The sequence below is a fragment of the Canis aureus genome, chromosome 20 (genome assembly GCF_053574225.1).
Source record: "Canis aureus isolate CA01 chromosome 20, VMU_Caureus_v.1.0, whole genome shotgun sequence".
NCBI classification, from domain to species: Eukaryota; Metazoa; Chordata; class Mammalia; order Carnivora; family Canidae; genus Canis; species Canis aureus.
Genome location: NC_135630.1, coordinates 29,173,481 through 29,191,201, shown reverse-complemented (window position 1 = coordinate 29,191,201; position 17,721 = coordinate 29,173,481). Strand labels below are relative to the sequence as shown.

At 36.9% G+C, this 17,721-nt stretch overlaps 1 long non-coding RNA gene across 2 annotated transcripts in view; it reads right to left on the bottom strand.

Moving 5' to 3' along the window:
- The window catches only part of LOC144291618 (uncharacterized), a 39,218-nt gene that overhangs the window by 708 nt on the left and 20,789 nt on the right, over positions 1-17,721 (bottom strand). Inside the window, exons 2-3 of one of the 2 annotated variants that reach the window (XR_013358974.1) lie at positions 13,443-13,615; positions 6,041-7,933 (exon numbers count right to left, since the gene is read on the bottom strand). This is a non-coding gene — a long non-coding RNA (uncharacterized LOC144291618). Of the gene's footprint in view, positions 1-6,040; positions 7,934-13,442; positions 13,616-17,721 lie in introns of those variants that run through there. The other variant, XR_013358972.1, reaches the window with a different exon arrangement.

The window sequence follows — 17,721 nt, the reverse complement described above, 5'->3', positions numbered from 1 at the left end:
TTTTGAACATTAATCCCTTATTAAATGGATCATTTGCAAATATCTTCTTCCATTCTGTAGGTTGTCTTTTTGTTTTGTGAATGGCACTATGCAAATTATTTTTAGTTTGATGTGGTCCCAATTGTTAATTTTTGCTTTGAGGAAAAATCCAACAAAAAATGTTGCTAAGACCAATATATAAGAGTTATTGCCTGTGTTTTCTTTTAAAAGTTTTAGGAGAACTTACATTTAGAGTTATTAATCTTTTTTGAATTTGCTTTTGTATACAATGTGAGAAAGCAGTCCAGTTTCATTCTTTTGCATGTATCTGTCTGTTTTCCCAACACCATTTGTTGAAGGGACTGTCTATTCCCCATTGTATATTCTTGCCTCTTTGGTTGAAGATTAATTGACCACATAAATGTGGGATTATTTATGTGCTCTCTCTTATGTTCTATTGATATATGTGCCTATTTTTGTGCCACTCCCATACTATTTTGATTACCATAGCTTTGTAGTATAGTTTGAAATCTGGAATTGTGATACTTCCAGCATTATTTCTTAAGATTGCTTTGGCTGTTCAGAGTCTTTTGCAATTCCATATACACTTCAGGATTATGTGTTCTAGATATGTGATATATATATATATATATATATATATCTTTTTTGAAAATTTTATTAATTTGGGAGAGAGAGAACATGGGTGGGGGGGGTGAGAGGGGGAGAGGAAGAGGGAGAAACAGACTCCCAGCTGAGCAGGGAGCCCAATACAGGGCTTGATCCCAAGACTCTGAGATGATGGCCTGAGCCAAAGATGGATACTTAATCGACTGAGCCACCCAGACACCCCTATACCACATCTTCTTTATCTATTCATCAACTGATGGATACTTGGGCTGTTTCCATAGTTTGACTATTGTAGATAATGCTGCTATAAACATCGAGGTACATGTATCCTTTTGAATTAGTATTTTCGTATTCTTAAAATAAAATCTAGTAGTAAAATCTAGTAGTGTGGTCGCTTGATAGCAGGGTAGTTCTATTTTTAACTTTTTGAGGACACTCCCTACTAGTTTCCATAGTAACTGCACCTGTTTGCACTTTGCATTCCACCAACAGTGCAAGAGTGCTCCCTTTTCTCCACCTCCTCACCAACACTTGTTGTATCTTGTGTTGTTCATTTTGTTTTATTTTTTTTTACTTTTTAAAGATTTTATTCATTTATTCATGAGAGACACACAGAGAGAGGCAGAGACATAGGCAGAGGGAGAATCAGGCTCCCTGCAGGGAGCCCAATGCAGGACTTGATCCCAGGACCCTGGGATCATGACCTGAGCTGAAGGCAGACGCTCAACTACTGAGCCACCCAGGCATCCGTGTTGTTCATTTTAGACATTAAGACGGATGTAAGGTGGTATCTCATCATGGTTTTGATTTCTATTTCCTGGATGATAAGTGATGTCAAGCGTATTTTCATGTGTCTGTTGGCCATGTGTATGTCTTCTTTGGAAAAATGCCTATTCATGTCTTCTGCCCACTTTTCAATTAGACTATTCATTTTTTGAGAGTGAGTTATTTTGTTTTTCTTTAAGTAAACTCTGCATCTAATGGGGGGCTTGAATTCATGACCCCATGATCAAGAGTTGCATGCTCTACAGACTGAGCCAGCCAGGTGCATCTAAGTGTTGAATTTTAGAAGTTCTTTATATGTTTTGGATACTAACCGTTTATCAGATAAGTCGTTTGCAAATATCTTCTCCCATTCTGTAGGTTGCCTTTTAGTTTTGTCAAGTGTTTCTTCACTGTGCAGAAGATTTTTATTTTGATGTACTCCCAATAGTTTTTATTTTTGCTTTTGTTTCCCTTCCCTTAGGGGACATATCTAAAAAGAAGTTGCTGTGGCCAACATCAAAGAAGTTACCAACTGTGTTCTTTTCTAGGATTTTTATGGTTTTAGGTCTCACATTAGGTCGTTAATCCAGCCTTTTAAAAAAAAAGATTTTATTTATTTATTTACTTGAGAGAGGGAGAGAGGAGGAACAGAGGGAGAGCTCAGAGCTGAGCTCAGAGTTCTACGCAGGGCTTGATCTCATGGTGCTGAGATCACAACTTGAACCAAAATCAAGAATTGGTTGCTTAACTGACTGAGCCACCCAGGTGCCCCAGGTCTTTAATTCATTTTGAGTTTACTTTTGTGTATGATGTAAGGAAGTGGTCCATTTTCATTCTTTTGCATGTTGCTGTCCACTTTTCCCAATGCAATTTGTTGAAGAGACAGTCTTTCTCCCATTAGATATTCTTTCCTGTTTGCCAAAAATTAATTGACCGTATATTATATGACCATATATTCATGTCTCTTGTTTCTATTCTGTTCTATTGATCTATGTGTCTATATTTGTGGTAGTACCATACTGTTTAGATTACTGCAGCTTTTAATATAACTGGAAGTCTGGAACTGTTAATACCTCTGGCTTTGCTTTTCTTTTTCAAGATTGCTTTGGCTATGTAGGGTCTTCTGTGGTTCCACGCAATTTTAGGAATTTTCGTTCTAGCTTTGTGAAAACTACTGTTGGTATTTGATAGGGATTGCTTTAAATGTGTAATTGCTTTGGGGAGTATACACATATTAGCAATATTGGTTCTTCCAGTCCATGAGCATGGAATGTCTTTCCATTTCTTTGTGTCATTTTCAATTTCTTTCATCAGTGTTTCATAATTTTGGAATATAGCTCTTTCACATCCTTGGTTAGGTTTATGCCTAGGTATCTTATTGTTTTTGGTACAACTGTAAATGGGATTGATTCTTTAATTTCTCTTTCTGTTTAATTTGTTATTGGTGTATAAAAAGAAATGCAACAGATTTCCGTACATTGATTTTGTATCCTGTGACTTCACTGAATTCAGTGATCAATTCTAACAGCTTTTTGGTGAGTTTTTCAGTTTTAAAAAATATATATTATGTCATCTGCAAATAGTGAAAGTTTTACTTCTTCCTTCTTGATTTGGAGGCCTTCGATTTCTTTTTGCTGTCTGCTTTGCTCTGACCTCCAGTACTATGTTCAATAAGTGGTAAGAGTGGACATCCCCATTTTGTTCCTGACTACAGAGGAAAACCTCTTGGTTTTTCCTTATTTAGGTTCATGTCAGCTGTGGGTTTTTCATGTATGGACTTTATTATGCTGAGATATGTTCCCTCTAAATCTACTATTTGAGAGTTTTTTTTTTTTATCATGAATGAATGTTGTACTTTGTCAAATGCTTTTTCTGCATCTATTGAAATGATGATATGGTTCTTATTCTTTTATTGCTATGAGGTAGAGCATTGGTTGATTTGCAAATATTGAACCTAGTAATAAATTCCACTTGATCATGGAGAATGACTTTTTTTTTAGTGTATTGTTGGATTCAGTTTGCTAGTATTTTGTTGAGGATTTTTGCATCTATGTTCATCAGAGATATTAGCTTACAGTTTTCTTTTTTTTTTTGTAGTGTCATTGTGTTATTTTGGTATCAGAGTAATGCTGGCCTCCTAGAATGAATTTGGAAGTTTGCCTTCCTTTTCTACTTTTTGGAATACTTTGACAAGGATAGGCATTAACTTTTCTTTAAATGTTTAGTAAAATTCAGCCATGAAGGCATCTGGTCCTAAGCTTTTGTTTGTTGGGAGTTTTTGTATTACTCATTCAATTTTGTCAGTAGTAATCTGTCTGTTCAGTTTTTCTATTTCTTCCTGACTCATCTTTGGAAATTTATGTGTTTCTAAGAATTTATCCATTTCTACTAGGTTGTCCAATTTGTTGGCATAGAATTTTTCCTAGTAGCATCTAATAAAACTTTGTATTTCTGTGGTATTAGTTGTAACTTCTCTTCTATTACTGATTTTATTCATTTTGGTTCTCTTTCTCTCTGATGAATTTTGTATTTTCAAAGAACCATCTATTTATTTTATTTATTTATTTTTAAAAAATATTTTATTTATTTATTCATGAGAGACACAGAGAGGGAGGCAGACATAGGCAGAGAGAGAAGCAGGCTCCATTCAGGGAGCCCAATGTGGGACTCGATCCTGGGACTCCAGGACCATGCCCTGGGTTGAAGGCAGATGCTCAACCGCTGAGCCACCCAGGGATCCCCCATCTTTTAATTTTAGTGATGTTCTCTCTCTCTCTCTCTTTTTTTTTTTTTGTCTCTGTTTAATTTACTTCCACTCTGATTTTCAGTATTTTCTTCCTTCTGTTACTTTTGGCTTTGTTCTTCTTTTTGTAGTTCCTTTAGGTGTGAGTTTAGTTGTTTGCTTGAGATTTTTCTTATTTCTTGAGGTAGGCTTATGTCAGTATAAATTTTCTTCTTAGAACTGCTGATGCTGTAACTTAAGATTTTGAACCATGTGTTTCCATAATCATTTTTTAGGTATTATTTCCTCTTTGATTTCTTCATTGACCTCTTGGTTGCTTAGTAGCATGTTGTTTAGCCTCCATGTGTTTGTGATCCTTTTCAGGTTTTCTTCTTATAATTGATTTTTTTAAATTTATTTTTTATTGGTGTTCAATTTACCAACATACAGAATAACCCCCAGTGCCCGTCACCCATTCACTCCCACTTGTAATTGATTTCTAATTTGAATCTGTTGTGGTCGTAAAGATACATGATATAATTTCAATCTTTTATTGAGACTTGTTTTGTGGACTAACATGTGACCTATCCTAGATAATGCTCTATGTGCTCCTGAAAATAATGTGTATTCTGGTGTTTTTTGGATGGAATTTTCTGTATATATACCTGTTAAATCTATCCGGTCTATTCAAAGCCACTCTTCTGGGGAACCGAGTGGCTCAGTTGGTTAAGCAGTTGCCTTCAGCTCAGGTCATGATCCCAAGGTCCTGGGATTGAGCCTGGTATCCAGGGCAAGATGGCAGAAGAGTAGGGGTCCTCAATTTATCTGGTCCCAAAAACTTACCTAGATAACTTTCAGAACATCCTGAACACCTATGAATTCAACCTGATATGTAATGAGAGAACAGCTGGAATGCTACAGAGAGAAAAAGGATTGCTCTGACAAGGTAAGAAATCAGGCCTCGCATCAGGCTCCCTGCTCAGAGGGGAGTCTGCTTCTTCCTCTCCCTCTGCCCATCCTCACTGCTCATGTTCTCTCCTTCCCTCTCTCTCTCTGTCTCTCAAAACTAAATAAGATCTTTTAAAACAATTGTCCACCTTTCTTCCTTAAAAAAAAAAAAAAAAGCCACTCTTTCCTTATTGAATTTCTGTCTGGATGATATATCCATTGATATAAATAAGGTGTTAAAGTCTCTAATTATTATTGTATTACTGTCAAGTTCTCCTTTATGTCTGTTAATACTTGCTTTATATATTTAAGTGCTATGTTGGATGCATAGATATTTACAATTATATCCTTTTATTTGATTGATTCCTCTATTATTATGTAATGCTATTCTTTGTCTATTGTTGGCCTTTATTTTAAAGTCTGTTTTGTCGAATATAAGTTTAGCTACCCCTAAGCTTTTTGTCATTTCCATTTGCACGGAATATTTTTTCTATCCCTTCTCTTTCAGTCTGTATGTGTCTTTATGTCGGAAGTCACTGTCTTATAGACAATACTTAGATGGGTCTCTTTTTAATCCATTCACCCATGTTTTTTGATTGGATCTTTTAGACCATTTATATTTGAAGTAATTATTAGTAGGTATGTATTTATTGCCATTTTGTTAATTGTATTCTGGTTGTTTTTATGGATTTCCTTTGTTCCTTTCTTTTTCTCTTGCTCTCTTCCTTTGTGAGTTGATGATTTTTTTTTTTTTTTAGTGTTGTGCTTGGTTTTCTTTCTTTGTTTTTTTTGTCTATCTATTACAGATATTTGGTTTGTGGTTGTCATGAGGTCCATATATAACATCCTAAGTACATAGCGGTCAATATTAAGTTGATGGTTAAGTTTGAATATGTCCTAAAAGCACTCCTCTCCACAAGAGTACAAGAATGAGAGTTTCCTTTTTCTAGTTGAAAAGCAATCTCAAAAAAAAAAAATAAATAAAAATAAATAAAGAAAGAAAAGCAATCTCATTTGGAAAATATTTTAAAGATGTGATTTGAGCAACAAAATTGGTGTATTTAATTAATTTTTTAATTCTTAATAGACTAAATTTGAAACCAGAGGGGAAGCATGATTTCAACATATTCAGGATATTTCAGGGTTCTAAAGACATTATTGTTACAGCAAGTAAAAAAAAAAAGTGATTGCCTTAGCTACAATATGAAGAAAATGTTACAATGAAGATAGTTTGAACAAACACAACTGGAGATATTTTTCTATCTCATATTATGTGTCTCAAACTTTTGTTCATCATTTTATACAAAAATTGAAACATTAAATAAATACAGTTAGATAAAATACCCATTTACTGATAATTTAATTAAACTTTGAGCTTGGAGAATGAACTGGTTTCTTATTTACCTTGAAGGATGACTATAAAATGTTAAGATGAAAAAATTTCATTTGTCAAGGAAAAAAGAATGTATCATTTCATTTTTTATAGTCACTGTTCTATTAGTATGAACTACAATTTTCAATGCTGACCTAACAAAAATCAAAAGACAGACTTGACAGTCCATCAGCTATTCACATTGCATTGCCCCGTGTATTTCAAGCCATATTAAGCCTACTGATTGGCATGCTTACTCATTACAATGTATTTTTCTTAATTTGGGGGAGGATTTACTTGTTACAATTAAATATTAGTAAATAAGATTTTGTGTAAGTGCAGTTATGATTTTACTTTACTATATGTTATAGGCTGAATTGTGTCCTCCACAAATTCATATCTTGATGTCTAAACTCCCAGTCCTTCAGAATGGGCATTTCAAAAGGCAATGTGGTTGACAAGAGGTCATTAAGGGTGGTTTCCTAATCCAGTCTGATTGGTGTCCTCACAAGAAGAGATTAGAACAGAGACACAAGGGTTTCAGGTGCACTGAGGAAAGTCATTTGGGGACACAGGCAGCCATCCTCAAACCAAGGGTAGAGCCTTCAGGAGAAACCAAATTTGCTGAGACTTTGATCTTGGACTTTTAGCATCCAGAATTGTGAGACAATAACTTCCTGATATTTAAGCCATGCAATCAGTGTTATTTTGTTTGGCAGCCTGAGCAAGCTATATACAATATATGCAATGGTAAGGGTATTGTTTTGTGAAATTTTAGTTTCAGTTGTGTGTTTAGGTACTGAGTCTCAATGCAAGATGCATTTCTTATTATTGGTTACAGGCCAAAATATTTGAAAAACATTGAATTAGAAGAAATGAAGGATTTTGCCTCCCAGCTCTGAAACAAGCCAGTTGAACTGGATTATACTTGCACTAGGCAAACCTGGAGAAATTCTGGCTCCACTTTTCCCAGAGAGAAATTAAGGAAAAGAAATGGCTTACAAGGCTTTGTGTTCCTTGGAAAATAATTCTAGAATAGTGTTCTTTTTCAAAGGAAAAAAAGTGTGTTTTTAAAAAAAGATTATTTTTATTTATTTGAGAAAGAGAGCAAGTGAGAGAGAGAGAACACACACAAGGGGGGGGAGGAGCAGAGAGAGAGATAGAGAGAAGTTGACTCCCCGCTGAACAGGGCGCTAGATGCAGGGACTCCATCCCAGGACCTTGATAACATGACCTGAGCCTAAGGAAGACGCTTAACTGCCTGAACCTTCTAGACACCCCTAGAATAGTGTTCTAAGGTGGAGTTTGGGGATAGAATTGACAAGGTCTGTGAACTTGGTTGGGAAAAAGGTACATATTTATTTTTACTAATGTGTATCTCAAAATTACCTTTTCTATCAACTAAATAGAAAATGGAATGGAATAAATGGAAGCAACAGATTTCAATAATATTAGAAATACCTGTAACTTTGTCATCAGTAGAAATCAGACGTTTTCATATCATGTCACACAAACTGTACCTTAATAGATTAATCACAACCATTATTATATCAAAAGTATAAGTAGATTTACTGATACAATTTATTATTTAATATATTAATAAAGAAACACATGTATTACTATGTACAGATTTTAAATATATATACATATATGTACGTGTGTGTGTTTTTAAGAGAGAGAGAGAAAGAGAGAGGGCAGAAGGAGAGAGAAAATCCTAAGCAGGCTCCATGCCCAGTGTAAAGCCCAACATAGGGCTCAATCTCACAACCTTGAGACCATGATCTGAGCTGAAACCAAGAATTGGATGCTTAACTGGCTGAGCCACGCATGGCCACAAGGCCACCCAAAGAGTTGCTGGCCATTTGAAAAATAGCTTATATTGTCAGCAGCACAAATGGAAACTATTTCGTTTCAGGACCCATGGACTTGTTCCTGCCTCCTGAGGATGTTTGGCTTACTTTTGTGGTTTCCCCAATCACATCATTTCATATTAGATCCCCCCTCATGACCTGAATGTGTAGCTCTATCCAAGGCCTTCTAGACTCCATATGTCCACACTGCCATGGCTCACTTGCACCATCAGTGGCCATATAGGGTGTGTCCACCTCCCAAAGTGTGTCCTTGCACAGCCTGTCTTCCAGTTCACAGTAATTCGGGTCTTCACCCATTGAGGTTTCCCCATGCACACAGCATTCCCATTCTGGCTTGCCCACCTGGTCAACATTGGGGGCAATGCCACGCTACTACAAAGAACAGAGTGATACCTTCCAGTAACCACCCCTTTTTACTGGAGAGATCATCCTAAACAGAATGAGGGATAGCTTAGCTCCTGCACAACCCATGTGTCAGTGGCACACTCTGGCCTCTAGAGGGATCCCTATGAATGAGGGAGAGAAGGAGAAGCAGTTCTGAGCCTCTGGGAACAGGAATCTGGAACCTTTCATCACTAGCTGTCCTGAAGAATGGGGCTCATGTCTCGTCCACATATCCTAAGTTCACTGATGTCCTTTAGTGTTCTTTGGGCAGGAATGCCTTACTTGATGTATCATGTCTAGTCTGTCTTCCCACCAGCCTTTGCCCACCGCCAACATTTATCTATGTGGGGGTCACAATGCAAATAGATTCTTGACTGCTTAGGCTCAGCCTAGCCTAAGTACCCAAGTACTTTGTACTGAAGAACTCCATCAGTGGAGGCTCCAGATTGTAACCAACAGATGTAATGGGTATATCTAGAAAACAAGAGTCAGGGACAAATGCATATCTCTAATCTCATCTGGTCTTCTATCTAGGAATAAACAATGCTCTGTATCATGTTCAGTTTTGTTTTCCCTTTACACTGATCGTTAGAAGCACTTCAATATGTTATTTTTCTTTTTTTACCTTTGTATTCAGAAATATTTCAGACACACAGAAGAGTTGAGTCACATAATGAACAGATATATTCCATCCATATGTGTTAAAAATTCAACAATTTTTAACATTTTGCATGATAGTTTTTAACATTCTGTTGCCTTTGCACCCTTACCCATCCCCTTGTTTGTGTGTAGAATATTGTGTTGTTCGTAAATGCTCACTTTCTTCTCCATGGACCATTAGAAGGTAAGTTCAGACATCAAGATGCTTCATCCTAAAATACTTCAGTGTACATCTACTAGAACTGTCTCCCAGAAAACTTTCAAACCATAAAGGTTGTTCTAATGAGCTCCATATCCCCAAAGAATGCAGGCCTTTTGTTATTCAGCTGGGAGACTGGTTTTCTCCGCAGATATGTCAGCACTGGTGGGCACCAGGTGCCAGGCTGTTGCCTCTGGCTGCTCCCAAGGGCCAGCTGCTGGGCCTGCCTTTTATTGTTCTCCTAGGCCTAGTCCTGATTCTGATTGAGAACCCAGACACTCAGGGTCTGGGCTTCCCAGGCACAAATAACCTGCTTATCCTTCTATTTTATGTTTTAAATGTTACTCTTTTGAGTAGGGAATACATTCACATGTTGTAAAAGCATGAATAATGCAAAGTTTCCTCCCTACTGCCAGTCCCTTGCAACATGCTCCTGTCTCATAGCCCCTCTGTTCCCCTTCCTGGAGGAAACGAATCTTATTAGCTTCTTGCAAGCCTTTCCCCAAATCGCTTATACGTTTACAAGCAAATATATGTATATGAATGGCTCCTTTTCGCTACAGAAATGATAGCACATTATGCACACTGCACTGTACCTATGTTTGTCAATAACTTAAAAAATATAACCAAAAGATAAGCACTATCCTATATTCGAAACTGGTACCTAAATTCAAACTGCTCTGTTGTACTCAAGCTTCAATGATCATATGTATATAAACACTACAGAAAGTGGTGTTTGCCCAGGGATTCTCCACTCTTACAAAGCGGTTTCCCCAGGAACTCCTGCCAAGTGCCATCAACAGAAATCCAAAATCCAAACTCCAAACTCCATATAATATAAAAGACGATCCTAGCTAGTACCAACGTAACCCTAATAATACAGTCCCAAGACCATGTCTTCCTAGCATGGTGTATACCATATTAAGTACCCCTGTCTAATATGTAACTTAACATATAGAAGTAGTAGACAGCTCCTACATTTTGGAGCCTGCTGAAATAATTTATATTTGCAAATCCTAAACCCTTAGCCTGCCTACCCTGCCTTGCTCATTCCTTCCCCTGGAAACCACAATAAAAGCTATTGCTGGGCAGCCCGGGGGGCTCAGTGGTTTAGCGCTGCCTTCCACCTAGGGTGTGATCCTGGAGACCTGGGATCGAGTCTCACGTCAGGCTCCCTGCATGGAGCCTGTTCTCCCTCTGCCTGTGTCTGTGCCTCTCTGTGTGAGAGTGTGTGTGTCTCATGAATAAATAAATAAATAAAACCCTAAAAATAAATATAAAAAGCTCTTGCCTAAGTTTTCCTCTTGTTCTCTTTATCGCCTGACGGATCTGGTGCTTCCCTTATGGCTCTCGATGGCATAGCATGCCCCTTCCTCTTATAAACTACAAGTAACTATCTTTTTTTAAGATTTGTACAATCATAATGTACAATCACCACAGATAAAATCATTACAGAATCTTTACTCCTTTTGTTGTTCAATCTCCAGCTCACTTCTTTTTTGCCAGCACCAATGTTGGCTTTTGCAGTCTGTTCTTGGTTCCTTTTGCTGTTTTCTTGAAGTCTTTTTCTTCTTGTACAGGCTGTGTCTTGCAAATCTATGTTTGGGTTTGTTTTTCTTTGTATAATTCAAGGAATCATAAATCATGCCAAAGCCAGTTGTCTTGCCAACCCACCAAAATGGGTTCTGAATCCAAATACAAAGATGGTATATGGTGTGGTCTTGTACACTTTGGCTGTTTTTTTCCTGAATGTCTGTCTTAAGTACTGTTGCCTTTTTAGGGTGAAGAACATCAATGACCATCTACTTCTGCTGAAGTAGTCGGTTGGTCATGAGCTTCCTGGTCTGGATAGTTACTGTGTCATTCATGATGGTGGCCAAGCTTCAAGCAGCCAGGGAGGGAAAAAACTATCTTTTCAATGGCAACCATTTCCTGGTCTAGTGGCCTCATTATATCTGGATAATATTTAAACCTACATTTAAAAACAATCATGAAGCTTATATAATTAAAGGAAGGTATGGTAACATCTCAACTGAATGTTACTTAGAAGTTATATATCTGTGTAGGTGGAGTATGAGGGAGATTGCAGTGGCCTGTCCAATACTAGATAAATTAAGTTAAATTATTCCCAAGACTAAATGACAAAATGAGATTCAAAGTCAATGAATCTAATTCATGCTGATTTATTTATCAGGTAAACTGATCATTTAAAATAGAAAAAGCAGAACTAGCCATTTAATTTCTTTATTCATAAAAGGAAAATTTGACTGTTTTCTTAGTAGTCTTCAGATGTTCCTCCTGTTACAAGCAGTAAAGAGCATGACATCTAGTTCTGTCTAGAAAAAGGTGTACCTTACAGATTCAACACAATTTCTATCAAAATCTTGGTGAGCTTTTTGTAGAAACTGACAAGCCAAAATTTACATGGAAATACAAGGGATTCACAGTATCCAAAGCAATCTTAAAAAAGAATAAAGCTAAAGGACTCGCATTTCCCTATTTCAAAACTTACTACAAAGCTACGGTAATCAAACAGTGTGGTATTGGCATAGGATAGGTATATAGATCAATGGAATAAAATTGAGAATCTAAAAATAACCCCTTACACTGTGGTCAGTTAATTTCCTAAAATGGTGCCAACATAATTCAATGGGAGAAAGAATAGTCTTTTCAACAGATGGTGCTGGGACACTGGATACTCACATGCTAAAGAATGAGATTGGATCCTTTGCTTACATTATACGCAAAGAGGAGTTTCCAGTGGATTATATAAAACTGTAAAATTCTTCGACACAGGTCTGAGAAACACAGAAGTATGTCTTCATGACTTTAGGGTAGGCAAAATCTTCTTAGGTGTCCATCAAAAAAGTGAAAAGACAGGGACGCTTAGCTGGCTCAGTTGGTAGAGCATGTACCTCTTTATCTCAGAGTTGTGAGTTTGAGCCCATGTTGTATGTAAAGCCAATTTAAAAAGGTAACACAATCCACAGAAAGGAAGAAAATATTTTCAAATCACATATCTGATAAGAAACTTATATCCAAAATATATAAAGAATCTTATATCTCAATAATAAAAATATAACCCAATAAAAATAGGCAAAGAATATGAACAGACATTTCTCTAAAGAAAGTATGCATGTGAAAAGATATTCAGCATTGTTAGTCATTAGGGAAATACAAATCAAAAGCACAATGAGATACCACTTCATATCCAGTGTGATGAATATAGTAAAAGGGAAAATAATATTGGTGAGGATATGGTATATTTGGAACCCTCATTCACTGCTGATGGGAATGTAAAATGGTGCAGACATTTTGTAAAAAGATTGTCATTTTCTGAAACACAGAGTTGTTATATGAACATAAATTCCACTCTTATGTATGTACTCTGGAGACCTGAAAATTTGTACATGAGCTTGCAGTGTTATTCATAATAGCCCCAAAGTGGAAACAATTCAAATGTCCTTTAGCTGATAAATGGGTAAATACATTGAGATATAGTGATACAATGGAATATTTGTTCAGTTATAAAAAGCAATGAAGTACTACATTTAATGCAATAAAGTGCTACAAATGGAAGAACTTTAAAAAACATTATTCTAAGTGAAAGAAGTCAGTCACACAAGACTACATATTTTATGATTTCATTTGTATGAAATGTCAAAAAGAGCCAAACTCATGGAGACAGAAAATAGATTAATGGGAATGGGGGTGGAGAGTTGATGGGAAACGGGAAGTGGCTGCTAATAGGTGCAGGGTTGCTTTTACGGTCATAAAATATTCTAAAATTGATTGTGGGTGATGGTTGCACAGCTCTGTGAATACATTAAAAACCGCAGAATTGTACACTTAAGTGTGAATTGTAGTCATGTGAACTACATTACAATGAAGCTATTTTAAAAGTGTGTAACTTACCTATCTTAAATGCATAAATAAAATATTCATGCCAAAGGGTACCACACTTCCATTGTATGATGAAAAGAATGTTTTAAATCCAGTCGTCCTTAAACTTTGATATCGCTTAAGTTTTGCATTATGTTTTATGACATCATAAGCTATTACACGTAGCAATCTTTTACTTTATAATCCTAAAGTTAAGAAAATAAAAATAATAGTTACTTGAAAAAAGTTATTCCCAGTAGCCATTTTATTTTCCCAGAGAAATTAAACCTTCTAGATCTTAGTGTCTCCCTAGTCCAAATCTGTTAGCATAAGTCACTAATCAGACTTTGTTTTTGTTAATGAAACAAAGGGGCCATTTCCTAAATCCCAGATAGGCCTCTTAGAATATTATAGGAGGGTACTTCCCCTGACACATCACTGGCTTGGTGCTTCCCCCCCCCCCTTTTATTTTTAAGATTTTATTTATCTATTCATGAGAGATAGAGAGAGAGAGAGAGAGGCAGAGACATAGGCAGAGGGAGAAGCAGGATCCATGCAGGGAGCCCAATGTGGGACTCCATCCCAGGACCCGGGATCATGCCCTGAGCCAAAGGCAGATTCTCAACCGCTGAGCCACCCAGTCGTCCTGGTGTCTTCCCTTTTTGTCTGTGTTAATTGCTCTACCTACTGTCTTTGTTATGGTCCTCCATGGAAATGTGAAATATCTTTTAAAACCATCTTCTGAGAGCTGTAGGAGGAGGAAGCATTGGAGATGGAAAATATAAGACAGGCATATTGGCTATTAGAATTTCTCAACTTTTGTTGCAAACTTCTTCGAAGGAACTTGATAAGCCGTTTTCAATTTATAATTCTATTGCTTATTTTTTCATTTTTCAGGGTTGCCTTCAGGGAGTGGTGCTGTTGTTGCTCATTCTTTTTATGAAGCAAAATATAGTAGTGACTTTAAGTTCCAAATAAAATATAAGTTATTGCACCTTGCAAAAGGCATAGCATTTTGGTGGGCCACTTTGGATTGATTCTAGAGGGAACATATACATTTGAGTGTGTTGTCTGACCTGATTACTGACTAACACATAATCTTTCAGTTTTGAGACAAACTCAGAGCAAGAGAATGCCCTGCAGTTTATTTAACTTTATTGCTAGCTACTCTGCCACTTGAGCTTTATGACCCAGCAGATTCAGTGGCTCCCAAAATATTTCTGATATTTTGATGGATATCATGGAGCTTCTGGAAAATCCCAATAGAGGACCTCAGCTCAGACTTCTAGGATTTTGGAGCAAAGAAATGCCATCTTGTGAAGACAGATATTCCCTTTCTGAGAAACAGCTCCTGATTTACTTCTGAGTCTTGATAGACACCAAAGGGAAACTCAATTATCATCTGACCTCAGTTGCTTATCCTGATCTGGGTATTACTGGGTCCATGAAGCCATAAAACTGGTCATGCATCCTGATAATTCAACATCAAGTGAAAAAGTATATAGGAGATTGTGCATGAACATGTCCTGAGGACCCAAGTGAGTTATGAGAGCAAATGGCTTGGATTTACATGACAGTTACTTCTGCTGTACTGATACTTTCTCTCAGCCCACATTATGGCCTCATGGGAAGTTTCCTATGACCAGTTGACTGATAAGGACTAGTTTTCTTCTCAGGCTTGGTCTAGGAATTGTTCTACATAATTTGCTAGTACTGATTTTAAGGTGTATTTGTTTTTTTTTTTTTTAATTTGGGGGGTATATTTCATTTTATTTTTATTTTAAAAAGATTTATTTATTTGAGACAGAGAAAGAGAGAGAGAGAGAGAGAGAGAGAGAGAGGTTCAGGGGCAGAGGGAGACAGAATCTTAAGTAGACTCCAAATTGAGCACAGAGACTGACATGGGGCTTGGGAGCCCGACAAGTTCATGACCCTGAGATCAAGACCTTAGCCAAAACCAAGAGTTGGATGTTTAACCAACTGCATCACCCAGGCACCCCATTTTTGTCTGTTTTTTAAAATAATCTCTACACCAGATATGGGGCTTAAACTCACAATCCTGAGATCAGGATTGAGTCTCATGCTCTACCAACTGAGCCAGCCAGGTACCCCATTAAAATATATTTGTTAATGTTAACCTTGTAGCTTTGACTTTGCAGTATATCAAAAGTGGATTGTAATTGACCTAGAAAAGGAAGTGAACATCACTTAGAGACACAATGACTTACTTATAAGGACTCAAGATCTCTCTTAGGGAGAGCACAGGAAAATCTCTGATGGTACGAGGCAGCAGAATGTTTGGCAGAACTAGGATGATGGAATTATTATTGTTTGTTGGCATTTTAAATATGAGTGGAGGAGTATGCATGCATGCCAAGGTTTTATTATGAAAAAGTTTAGACTCACAGAAATTTGTGAATATAGTATACAGTTCACTTATCTTTCCCTAATGTTAACAACTATATAATCACAGTACAATGATCAAAACTGGGGAATTAACAATGGTACCATACTATTAACGAAACTGTTGTGCAAACGTCTAACTTTTTTTAGACCATCTATAGTGGCTTCTGTTTTACTGATGGAATCCTGGTTGACCAGCCATGTTGTCATGATTGTATCTATATCCCTTCTGTGAACTAAAGACTGCTATCTGGTCTAATCAAAACTGTGGAGATCATAAAACCTGTAGTTTCCATCTTCATGCATCCAAATAATCTTTTCCAGCAGACTAGGCTGTTTGGACATGCCCTCCACCCCTGAGATTCTTTAAGTATAAGTGGTGTTAGAAGATTTTACTCAGGTCTTTCTTGAGGCCAACTGCAACACCAGACACTATGAGCAGAATACAGATCAGAGGAACTCTTATCCTATAACTTCTAGTATAAGAATTTGGGAGATTGATGTTTTCCAAAAGAGGCTGGATTTTACCTTTCTCACCCCATTCACACACATTTCCTGACAATAAAGTGAGAGGAAGGCATGATCCCTGATCTGAAAAGTAAAGAAAAAAGTGTAAAAAAAAAAAAAGGTCATTTCAACAAATGGTGTTGGATGGTCAACTAATCTTTGACAAAGCAAGAAGGAATATCCAATGGAAAAAAGACAGTCTTTTCAACAAATGGTCTGAGGAGAAGTGGATAGCAACATGCAGGAGAATGAAACTGGATTACTTTCTTACACCATACACAAAAAGTAAATTCAAAATGGATGAAAAACCTAAGTGTAAGGCAAGAACCCATCAAAATCCTAAAGAAGAACACAGAGAGCAATCTCTGACCTCGGCCATAGCACTTTTTACTAGATACATTGCTGGATGCAAGGGAAACAAAAGCAAACATGAACTACTGGGACTTCATCAAGATAAAACCTCCTGCACAGAAAAGGAAACAATCGACAAAACTAAAAGCAGTCTCCAGAACAGGAGAAGATGATTCGCAAATGACATATCAGATAAAGGGCTAGTATCCCAAATCCATGAAGAACTTATCAAACTGAATACCCAAAAAACAAATAATCCAGTTAAGAAATGGGCAGAAGACATGAATAGGCACTTTTCCAAAGCTGATATCCAGATGACTAACAGACACATGAAAAAAAATGCTCAATATCACTCATCATCAGGGAAATACAAAACAAAACCATGATGAGATACCACCTCATACCTGTCAGAATGGTTAAAATTAACAACACAAGGGGATCCTTGGGTGGCTCAGCAGTTTAGCACCTGCCTTTGGCCTGGGACGTGATTCTGGAGTCTTGGGATCGAGTCCCACATCAGGCTCCCTGCACGGAGCTTGCTTCTCCCTCTGCCTGTGTCTCTGCCTCTCGCTCTCTCTGTGTCTCTCATGAATAAATAAATAAAATCTTAAAAAAATTAACAACACAAGATACAACAGGTGTTGGTGAGGATGTAGAAGAAGAATTCTCTTGCACTGTTGGTGGGAGTAAAAACTGGTGCAGCCACTCTGGAGAACAGTATGGACATTCCTCAGAAAGTTAAAAATATAACTACGTGATCTAGCAATTCACTACTGGGTATTTGCCTAAAAGATACAAAAATATAGATTCAAAGAGGTCCATGCATCCTGATGTTCATAGCAGCACTATCTACAGAGCCATATTATGGAAAAAGCACAAACATTCATTAACTGATAAATGGATTAAGAATATGTTCTTATATAGATATAAATATTACTCAGCCATCAAAAAAATGAAATCTTGCCATTTGCAACAACATGAGTGGAGCTAGAGTATGTCATGCTAATTAAAATAATTTAGTCAGAGAAAGACAAATACTGTTTATGATTTC